At 39.1% G+C, this 12,145-nt stretch overlaps 1 pseudogene; it reads right to left on the bottom strand.

Annotated features, from left to right (window-relative positions):
* Positions 1-822: 822 nt before the first annotated feature.
* On the bottom strand, positions 823-1,017 carry LOC123454436 (annotated as a pseudogene).
* Positions 1,018-12,145: the final 11,128 nt, after the last annotated feature.

Genomic DNA, 12,145 nt, shown 5'->3' with positions numbered 1-12,145 from the left:
GCCATCATTTCCCCTACCATCACGCAGCTTCCCCTCGAGTCTATTAGCCAAAATAAACCTTTTTATACCCACAAACTGCTCTTGGTTGGGTGATTTCTGCCAGCAATGCGAACCTGACTGCAACAGTGCCTATCTTTCTATTTATACCAACTATTTTTTCTTTGCCTTTCTGCTATCCTTCTGTTTAAATTATCTTTCTTTCTTTATCATTGTTCTGTGCACATGCATATCCTAAACCTGTCTCAATGTCATAAGTTCACTTTTCTCTGAGGTAAATTTGTTCCTAATGAATCTGAGGTTTTATGGTGCTTCTAAGTTTCTCCTAAAATACCTGCACCTGTTTTATTTTTATTTTATTCTCATATCACTTTTTTCCTCTGACATTAGCCCCTCCCTTGGAGCTAACACCTGAGAGATCAAAAGTACACCTTGTAAATATGGAGACACCATGCATGGCTCCAACATGGTTTCTCATCTCCCTGTGAAACAGACAGGATCCAAACAACCCATGCAGCATGGACCTTACAGCCCACCATGCAAGCTACTACCCTTCCCCACCCCCCTTCTCCCCACAACACCTTAAAAACCCTCCTTTCCTCTTCCTAAATGACTCAGGACTCCCTCCTGCTTTCTCTTTTTACTCTGAGTCCTGCCAACATCCTGACTGGCACTAAATAAATACTGTGAGTACAAAAAGAAATTGTCTCCATGGTTTTCTAAATTCTGAACCCCACAGGTACATAGGTAGATACAAAGAAGTATGTGTGTGGTCTAATGTCATGTTCCCTTTTCAGAAAGGAAGTTCCTTTTTCTTTTTCCCCACTTGACTGCAGCCTCTCTCTCCAGCTCCTGGTAGAAAAGCAGGAAGGATCATCAATGGCAAGTGGCAGTTGCAGCAAAGCAACACCAAGAGCCAGCTTCATACTCAGGAGAGAACACTACACCTCCTCCTTGTGCACAGTCAGAGAAACTTCTCTAGTAACACACCACAGACATGATCCCTGAAAGTATAGTCTTGGAAGTTCCCTTTTTATTCCCGGGTCCAAACTGAGTTACATTTACTTGGGTCCCAACTGAGTTATGCTTTACTGATGTGTTGTGCAATTTGTGAACAAGACCAAATACATTCTTTTAGCTCAGTGCCGATATTTTTGCTTACTCACTTTGCTTCCTTTGTTTCTTTGTTTTTCAGACAGAAATCACCTGTAAAACATTCATATTTTCATAAGAATCAAGGTACTTCTTATTATGTAAAATCATATTTTACCTCTCCTAGAAATCAAGAAAAATAAATATAACTGTCTTTTTTTTTTCTTTTTGGTTTTCCAAGGTAGGGCCTTGCTCTAGTCTAGAGTGATCTTAAACTCAGTCATCCTCCTGCCTCTTCCCCCCTGCTGGGATTAAAGGCATGGACTACCACACCTGGCTTATTTCTGTGTTTTTTAAAATTCAAAATATTCTGATTGATTTTCTTTGCCTAACATACTCTTTATCACTCTTGCACCCTTTTCCATGGTCTACCTAAACACAGTTTTGAAAGATTACAAGGTAAAAAAGTAAACACTTAAAAGTTTTCATTTTTTTTAATAGAAACGAACCTTAAACAAAGAACAATCCCAAGGGCATCCATGCATGTGATAATCTTCCTGATCACCAGATGTCACTCTTGCTTTGTGTTTAACAAGAAAATAGAAAAAAAGTAATGCAATGCTGGTGTTCAAGTGGTGAAACATACTCATCACTCGGAAGGATATATATCCTTTCATTAATCAAGAAGACATAAAGCGGGATTCATTTTGATAGTAGAAAGGCAAAATACTTGCTTGGTTTTAATTATCAACAGGATTGCTAGTTTAAAACATGGGTTAGGAAGAATGAAGGAATTATGGGGCTTAGTATTTTGCTAATAATATACTGGCTTTAATACATTGACATCCACAATGATTGATTCTTACTTTTAATTTAAATCATTAAATTTATAATAAAAATTTAGGTATAGTTTTAACCTAAGTTTTGTTGGAACTGATAATGCTAAAGGTAACATAAACTAGAAATTAATATAAATGTCATTAATTTTTCCTACAATAGAAACAGTTGTCAACATTTTTTGAAAGTCATTTTTTATTAGTCTATTCTGCAATTGGATCCATAAAAACTACACTAAAGTTATCGTAAGGATTTGTACTTAAAAATAATATCAATGTATTAAATTGAACTTCAATTGTAATTCTTAGCACTTACTATGTACTTACTGGATACCACACCCTGATAAAAATACTTTCACATGTTTTTTAAACTTTTCATTGATAGCTTCCATAGCTATAGACAATAAATGATTATAACTTCCTCCCTATTCCCACTCTCTCTCATAAATCCACTCTCCATCATAACCTTCCCACTCTCAATTAGCCTCTCTTTTATTTTGATCTCTTCCTCTTTTCCTCCTATTATGAAGATCTCGTGTAATTGTTGCCAGGCACTGTGGGGTCATGGATACCCTGGCCATTTTGTCTGAAGGATTGCATTGTAAGCTCTTACATTCTTTCTGCCTCCTCTTCCATAGTAGATCCTGAGCCTTGGAAGGTGTAATAGACATTTCTCAGTGCTGAATATTCCACTATCATTTCTTTCCAGCACTATGGTGACTTTTTAGTCTTCCCAGTGGTCATCACCATCTGCAAAGAAAAGCTGCTCTAACCAAAAGTGACAGTAGCATTCATATATGGGTATAAACATTAAGAAAAGAGCTTCGAAGGCAGTTTTGTCTACATAATATATTCATTTAACCAGACAAAAGCAGGCATTACTCCCCTAGGTCTCAGCCTCCTCACCGTAGGCTTTGGACTATGTTTCCAGTGCCAGGCATAGTGGGTCTCCAGGCCAATTAGAGAGTGGTTGTTTTCCCCTATAACAAACATGCCACTATTGCAGCAGTTGGTACATTTGGTCAGGCTGGCCAATTTTAAGGCTTGCAATGTCCACTCTACTGCTGTTTACCACCATTGATGACTTCTCTCTCCAACAGGACTATATGAAGTGTACTTTTATCCAGCTTTCTGTCAGCTGGTCCACAGGGAGGAGGATTTCAGTTCAACTGTAGCTTGATTTCTCAGTGCCCTGTAGCCCAAGCATGTGAAATCTTCAGCAATAGGGTCTTACCATCTATTTCTGATGGGAAACCAAGAGCCTTGGCAATGGCCTATAATGTTTTGGCAGCATCAGGAAACTCCCTGGCCAACAACTCACTGGAAGGTATTCCATTCCTGGTAGTAACAATTTTCTAGTAACAACCTATGACTTCTGGGTTTGCCATTATCCAAAGAAGTAGGTTTCCATATGGTTTATTCATAACATCTTAAATTTTGATTAAGTGGTGGGGGGAGGGAGGGAATTACCATGGGATTTTTTTTTATAATCATGGAAAATGCTAATGAAAATTAAAAAAAAATTGATTAATCCTCTTCCTTCCTTTACACAACCCTTCCCCCTGAGCTCACTTAGGCCATTTTAGCCCCAGTAATCTGTTTCTCTACTTACATATATGCAATACTCTCCCCTTAAGACCTTCCCTCTCCTCCCTCCCTCATAGCCCCTTCCAGCTGGCTGGCTTCTGTTGCTGAATTTACTCCAAATCTAAACATTTGTAGCTAGGATCCACAAATGAGACAGAACATGTGCATTTGGCTTTCTAGGCCTAGGTTACCTCACTTAGTGTAATCCTTTCCAGATAGATCCATTTCCTGGAAAATTTCATTTTTCTTTGCCACTGAATAGAACTCTATTGTATGGATGTACCACAACTTCATTATCCATTCATCAGTTGAGGGACATCAAGACTGGTTCCATTTCCTAGCTCTTTTGTGCATCTGGCTTTGTGCAACTGGGAATCATTAAACTTTAAAGGTAAGTGCCATAACCATTGAGCAATCTCTCCAGCACCCCCCCCCTCAGATATTTTCAATAGAGTTTCAATAGCCATGGATGAACAAGTATCTCTAAGGTAGTGAGTAGAGTCCTTAGGATATATACAAAGGAGTGGTATAGCTGGGTTATATAGTAAATCTATTTTTAGCTGTTTCAGGAACCTCCACACTGATTTCTACAATGCATGCCTAACTAATGTTGGTTTGAAGTCTACCCTGTCAGATATTAGGATAGCAACACCTGCTCATTTTCTAGGTCCATTTGCTTGAAGTACCATTTTCCATCCCTTCACCCTAAGATAGCATCTGTTTTTTACAGAGAGATGAGTTTCTTGGAGGCAACAAAGAGAATTATCCTGCCTTTAAAAAATTTTTAAGTTTGGGGGCTGGAGAGATGGCTTAGTGGTTAATCGCTTGCCTGTGAAACCTAAGGACACCAGTTCAAGGCTCGATTCCCCAGGACCCACGTTAGCCAGATGCACAAGGGGGCACATATGTTTGGAGTTTGCAGTGGCTGGAAACCCTGGCATGCCTATTCTCTCTCTCTCTCTTTCTCTCCTCCTCTCTGTCACTCTCAAATAAATAAATAAATAATTTTAAATTAAAAAAAATTTTTTTGTTCATTTTTATTTATTTGAGAGTGACAGAGAGGGAAAGAGGCAGATAGATAGAGAGAAAATGGGCATTCCAGGGCCTCCAGCAACTGCAAATGAACTCCAGATTTATGTGCCCCCCTTGTGTGTCTAGCTTACTTGGGTCCTCGGGATTCAAGCCTCGAATGGGGGTTCTTAAGGCTTCATAGGCAAGTGCTCAACTGCTAAGCCATCTCTCCAGCCCCGATCCTACCTTTTAATCCAGTCTACAAACCTAGTTTTTTTTTTTTTTGTTTGTTTGTTTGCTTTCTGAGGTAGGGTCTTGCTCTTGCCCAGGTTCACTATGTAGTCTCAGGCTGGCCTTGAACTCCTGGTCATCCTCCTACCTCTACCTCCTGAGTGCTGAGATTAAAGGCAAGCACCACCATACCCAGCTAAGCCTGTATCTTTTGGTTGTGGCATTGAGGCCATTGATGTTATTATTGAAATGTGTGTATTTATTCTTGCCACTGTTCTTGCTTTTAGTGCTTCCTGTTTTTCCTTTACTCTCTTGTATTAACTGTTATTTCAGTATGTTTTTTTTTCCTGCTTTCTCATGTATGTGCTTTTCTTTCTCTTCAGCATTTCAAGTATTTTCTGTAGAGCTGTTTTAGTGGTTATATATTCCTTTAGCCCATTTTTGTTGTGAAAAGTCTATTGCTCTGACAATTATTATGGATAGCTTTGCTGGATATGGTAATCTTGGTTGACAGTTGTTATCTTTCAAAACTTGGAATATTTCATTTTAAAGTATGTGTTGAGTAATCTACTGTTATCCTGATGAACTTTTCTTTATAGATGACTTGTTGCTTCTCTCTTACTGCTTTCAATATATTTTTCCCTCCCTCCCTCCCTCCCTCCCTCCCTCCCTCCCTCCCTCCCTCCCTCCCTCCCTCCCTCCCTCCCTCCCTTCCTTCCTTCCTTCCTCCCTTTCTTTCTTTCTTGGCATGCCAGGGCCTCTAGCTGCTGCTGCTGCTGCAAAAAACCAACAACAACAACCCCCACCCTGATCCATGTGCCATCTTGTGCATCTGGCTTATGTTGGTCTTGGGGAATCAAACCTAGGCCCTTTGGCTTTGCGGGAAAGCACCTTAACTGCTAAACTATCTCTCCAGCCCTACAATATATTTTCTTCAGTTTGTGTATTTAAGAGTTTAATTGTAATATGGCAATGAGAGGTTCTTTGTTGGTTCTATTTGGTGTTCTAAATGCTTCCTGCATCTGTATTGGCATCTCTTTTCCTATTTGGAGAATGTTTCTTCTATGATTTTGTTTAAAATACCTATTATGCTTTTGGAGTGAGATTCTTCTACCCTGAATTCTTATGTTTGATCTTTTTATAGTATCCTGAATGCCTTGACATGTCCATTCATACCTTTTATGTGTTTGTATTTCTATTTGTTGTCTTTTAGTTTAGATATTCTGTCCTCTCTGTGATCTATTGTTTTGGTGGGACTTTATACAGAGGTTTTTTTTTTTTTAATTCATTTATTTATTTGCAAGCAGACAGAGATAGAGAGAAGAAAGACACATAGAGAAAGAATGGGCACGTCAGGGCCTCCAGCCACTGCAAACGAACTCCAGACATATGTGCCCCTTGTGCATCTGGCTTACGTGGGTCCTGGGGAATCGAACCTGGGTCCTTTGGCTTCACAGGCAAGCACCTTAACCACTAGGCAATCTCTCTAGCTCCCAGAGTTTTTTTTTTTATTTGACTTACTGTGTTTTTCATTTATAGTATTTCTGGTTGGTATTTATTTAATATTTCTATTTCTTCACAGTTGTCTTGTATTGACTTCCTTATTTCATTAAGTTGGTTTCCTTTGTTCTCTTGGGATGCCTTCAGGAATTTGTTTTCTTTGATTTCTATGATTTCTTTGAACAAGTTATTTATAATTATTCTTTTGCATTTGTTGTCAGGTATTTCTTCTAAATCATTCTCACTGGAAGTCCTTTCTGATGGATCTATAATTTTTAGTGGAATTGTATTGTCTTGATTCTTTTTGTTTCCTGTACTATAACATAGAGATTTTTTGCATCTTGAATCAATTTGATGCTTGGGTTTTCTAGTCATTTGCTATATTCTTAAATGGGCAAATCAGAGGTTCTATATCTTCAGTGTAGGAGACTAAGGGGCCAGGCATAGCTCTAATATTGCTCCCAGAATAACAGCAGAAATGACTTTAGGTTTTGGATTTGCCTGCTAGCTGATATTCTAGTAGGCTGGGTGGAGCAAAATACAGGCATATTCTACAATCCAACTGAGCAATATACACACTCAATCAAAACCAAGCAAGTAGCTCTTACCTGTGAACCACCAGAGCCATGGCTGGAACTAATTCTGGTTTGTTGCATGGTTTCTAGAAGCTCTGGGTCTCTTTTATTTCTCTGCTGGGGTTAATAATTCCTTATACACCTTCACTTTTCAGCAGAAGAGTATTTTGTGCTGTTTTTTTTTCTGCCTCCTCCATCACCAGGCTGCTTTGGCATGGCAAGTATGCCATCATCTTTACCCTTTGAAAATATTTTTTAATTCATTCAATTATGTCAATGAAAGTTTGAAGTGGATAAAGCACTTCTTGTTTTCAAATTAATTTTTTTTTGTTTTTGTTTTTCAAAGTATGGTCTTACTCTAGCCCAGGCTAACCAGGAACTCACTCTGTAGTTCCAGGCTGACCTTGAACTTGCAGGGATTCCCCTAAGTCTGCCTCTTCAGTGCTGGGATTAAAAGTGTGCACTACCACACCCAGCTTTACTCAGCACTCCTGCTTTAGAGCTGAACAAACTGAATCTCAGAATATGCAACTTATGTTTATCAAACCTATGAAGTGCTATGCCACCCAATAAACTTTAAACACAAACTTTTCAAAATTTGCAGAAATTAATCCATCATAGAATATACAATAGTTTAAAAATCTTTTGGTGCTTTTTAAATTTACTTTTTTTTGTTTTAAAGAGAGAGAGAGAGAGAGAGAGAGAATTGGTGCACCAGGGCCTCAACTACTGCAATTCAACTCCAGATGCTTGCACCACCTAGTGAGCATGTGCAACCTTTTGCTTACCTCACCTTTGTGTGTCTGGCTTATGTGGGATCTGGAGAGTCAAACATGGGTCTTTAGGCTTTGCAGGCAAGCACTTTAAATGCTAAGCCATCTCTCCAGCCCCTTTCAGTGATTTTGCAACTTGAATGTAAGTCAGAAAGTGCCAAAGGTAGCAGGGAAAGGCATTCTACTCACAGTTGAAGGTTCATGAGTTCTCTACTCAAGACAGAGGTAACCCTCAGCATTCCATCATGGATGGAAGAGGGACCTCATGAGGACCCAGCCCTCTCTGGGGAATAATTGGCAGTTAAGGTTGCTGGTGGAGGAGGAGTCATTTTTTTCTTCAGTATTGTAGATACTGGCAATGGTGCAGGATTTGGGGACTCAGGAGAGGTACCCCCAAATCTATGAACCACAAGTTTGGGCTTTGTTCTAACTTTAGCAAAGAATTAGTAAAGACAGACTCATGAAGGATAAATGATGATTTATTATTTTATTTAGGAAAAAATCACAAATTGTATTTATTTAAGGGAGAAATCACAAATGGTGGGATTTATTTCAAGGGAGATTTGGATCTAGGAAGGAAGGCTGGAGCAGAGTCATGAACACATGAAAAGTAGAAAACACACGTTCATGTGGAAAGCACTGCATAGTTTATAAGGTTCCTTTTAAGAAAAATTGAGGTTTTTAGGAAAAGACTACAGGCAATTGATGACTTAACTGAATTCTCAATTTGGTAACTATAATGCAGTATCTGAGCCAATGAATGTATGAAAACAAAGGGCAATTTGGCTCATAGATTTGTCCATGACCAATTGGCCCTGTGACTTAGAGCCTGTCATGAGGTAGCACATTATGCAGAAATAGGAAGCAAAGTAGAACTGCCCACCTCATGGCCAGAAAACAAAAGAGAAAAAGAGGAAGTACCGAAAGTCTTATAGTCCCCTTCAGTGCTACACCCCGGATGACTTAAAACCCTCCCATAAGGCCATACTCCCTAAAGGTCTTGCCACTTCCCAGTAATACCACTGGTGAGTAAGGCTTTGAGATATGACCATTGGTAGACATTAAATTTCTAAAGTGTAGCAACCAGCCTCTCACTCGTAATCAGAGTGTCAGAAGACCCTTGGAAATATGATCAGGTGAGGAGGAAATGCCTAAAAATGTCAACACCAGAGTTTTATTCAAAAATGACCTACCTAGATCAATTTACTAGATAGTTCTGAATTGATATGCCTCATTTGCATGCCGGAGGCCCTTAATCAAATGCTTATTCCATCACCTTAAACAAAGGCAGGTGGCTATGTACTACCAAGTGTATGGGAAAAAATACTTTTGCCGATTTTCATACTGTCAAATCCTTTGTCTTCTGACCACCAAACACTAGAAGTAAGTAAAGCAGCAGAGATTTATTTAGAGAGAGATTCAAAAGCCCCAATGTGTTAGGATAAACATGTTCAGGATTTTAGCCAGCATTCAAAGAGGAACAATAAAAGAAAGGAAAGAAGAGGAGAGGAAAGGTTCACTTTATGAGTTATATGTCAGAGAAGTGGGCAGGCTCAGCAGTGAGGTCTGCAAGCAACGGTATTCAGGGAATGGCTTCTGTGAGTTTACATACATTATTTCATAAATGTGACAAATATTCCTGCATGTCTTTAGGAGAGGTACTCTTTTGGCTTTGTGATGGATAGGCTCAGTTGGTTTAACTCTTAAAGGAGGGGACCATAATCTTGTTTTGGGTAGCTTAGAATGTCATATTACCACACAGGGCCAGAGCTAAAGCTCAAATTGTATTCTTTTGAGCAGGAAGAAGTCACTTTCAGTCAATGAGAGCTCTGCTAAGACCATCTGGGATTTCCAAGGCATGTCCACTTGGGTCTGTTGGAATGCTTGCTCTTGGAACCAAGTTGCCTCCATGTAAAGAAGGTCAAGTAGCTCTGTGGCGAGGAGCTGACCTCCACCAAAACTCCCATCTGGGCTTCTAAACACCTAGTGCCAACAGGCTGGCCAATTAAGTGAGTCATCTTGGAAACTGATCTGTCAGTGCCAGGGAAGCCAGCCCAACTGAACCTCTGTGTTCAGAGATGAACGGTGTGGATGGTGTCTGTGTGCTAAGAGATGACTGGAATCTACTGTGTCCAGCCCAAGATCATGGGCAAAATAAATGATATTCTGATGCTTTTCTCTCTTATTTTTTAAGGTATTTTCATTTATTTGAAAGAGAAAGAGTATGAACCTGCCAGGACCTTTTGCCACTGCAACAAACTCCAAATGTAGGTGCCACTTTGTATATCTGGCTTTATAAGAATACCGAAGAATTGAACCTGGGCCAGCAGGCTTTGCAAGCAAGAGCCTTTAACTCCTAATCTCCCCAGCCCAACTTTTCTCTTTTAAATATGTTACTATGATGAGCTGCATCTGTAGGTTTTCTTATGCTAAACTCATATTCATGAAATAATAAGCACCCTTTTATCTTGATGTACTCCCACAATTTGACCATGTATTGACCACAGCAATATTAAAAATAGACATCTCACAACATAATGATTTAAATAAAATGTTTGAAAAATATTTCATCTATTTCAAAACAATTTCAGATACATGGCTAAAATATGATTACCTAGCCCAGGAGATTCTTAGCTGGCAGCACTGTAAACCAGTTTTCCTTATTTTGCAATGACTTTTATTAATTTAGAACACTTAATTCCAATGAATTAGTTTGTCTTATATTTTTTGGTTATTTTCAAACTGCACTTGAAATGTTGTTTTTTAATTTTTTAAAGATTTTATTTATTTATTTGAGAGCAACAGATAGAGAGAGAATGGGCGCACCAGGACTTCCAGCCACTGCAAACGAACTCCAGGTGCGTGCACCCCCTTGTGCATCTGGCTAACGTGGGTCCTGGGGAATCGAGCCTTGAACCGGGATCCTTAGGCTTCACAGGCAAGCACTTAATGACTAAGCCATCTCTTCTGCCCTGAAATTTTTTTTTTTTAACCTTTGTCCTTTTTATGATTCAGTTGGGAACTTCATTAATAGCATTCATTTGGAAAATAACTGAGGCTTCACAAATCTAAAATAATCAGGCATATCCTCCTTCCCTTTTCTGTCTCTCTCTTTCTCTCTTTGCAAAATTTCATGTTTTAACTGTTGATGTGAAAATGGAGAAATAAAATGAGCCTCAAAAGGTTGTTGAAAATGAGAAGCAAAAAATAAATAAAAGAAACATGTAAGGGAGTAAAAGAGCATAGAGGTTTGAGATTCTCTGTGTTTTAAATTCTTGTCAAGTGAAAAGGCATATTTCTCTGCCTCTCAGATTCAACAATATTTAGGACAGACCTCATATCCACCCCTGACTTCTATGAAATGAGGCACTTTTAACTGTCTATCCCATAGCCTTCAATGTGGAAACACTGAAACTTCTCTTTCCTTCTCCTTCCACCCTCCACCCACTCCTTAAAATACTTTCCAAGGAGGGCCAAAGATGAGTTTTTTTTTTTTAAAAAAAAAAAACAAAACTAGCAAGTCCTCTCACAGAGCAATTCCATTTCTAAGGTTTTTCAGTAAAAGTTTCATCTAAAAGATCATTTGGCTGGAAAATTTTACTGAAGTCCTAACCAGAGGAACCAGTATTTATTGCGTGAAATGACAGTAAGAGTGGAGCTCCCAGCTGGGAAGCTGTCATTATGTAAATGTACCAGTGTGACAGCCCTAGGAGGAGGACAAATGACTCGTCAGTGACTTCTTAATCAGCCTGTCTCTAGCAATAATAATCTAATCACTGGTCACCTAATTAAAAAGGAAAGAAATTAGTGCCTTTTCAAACACAGAGCTTCTAAAATCTCGGGTTACAGAGCATCATTAACTGGGGATCTGTCAGCTGTTGGCACCTCACATGTCACATCACTGAGAAGCAGACCCTTGTGCAGGTCTCGGGCTCACGTCCCCGGTTTGATCATTCTTGCTACTGGTCAGGTAATACGTTCATCAGGATATTTGATGCTACAGGCCTTTGTTCATTTATTTATTCATCTACCATCCTATGCAAATGTTGATTTCAGCCTGATGTATGTCAAGCTTATATGCTGGGAGTATGAAGGTAAACACTCTTTAGGCATTTTGAAAATATCACTGTGGGGTGAGCAGATATAAGTCTAGTTAGGGCTGGAGAAATGGCTTAGTGGATAAAGCACTTGCCCGTGAAGCCGAAGGACTCATGTTTAACTCTCTAGGTCCCATATAAGCCAGACACACAGTGACACAAGGTAGCACATGAACTGAAAGCACCTGGAGTTTGATTGCAGTAGTTGAGGCCCTGATATGCCAATTCTCTCTCTCTCTCATAAGAACATCTGTAATTATGATACATTTTGATCAAACTGTAATAGAGATAACTATTCATATGTATTCCATATTATGGAAAAGATACAATGGTGGTCCATCAGCTAGACCAGTCAATAAAATTTGAGATTCTTTAATTTGGGACATGTCTCCCTTAGTTTACTAAAGACTCCACCATATCTCAAAGAAAAACAAAACAAAACAAAA

This window comes from Jaculus jaculus, chromosome 13 (genome assembly GCF_020740685.1).
Source record: "Jaculus jaculus isolate mJacJac1 chromosome 13, mJacJac1.mat.Y.cur, whole genome shotgun sequence".
NCBI classification, from domain to species: domain Eukaryota; kingdom Metazoa; phylum Chordata; class Mammalia; order Rodentia; family Dipodidae; genus Jaculus; species Jaculus jaculus.
The sequence above is the reverse complement of the archived record's forward strand: the minus strand, read 5'-3'. Positions and strand labels throughout refer to the sequence as shown.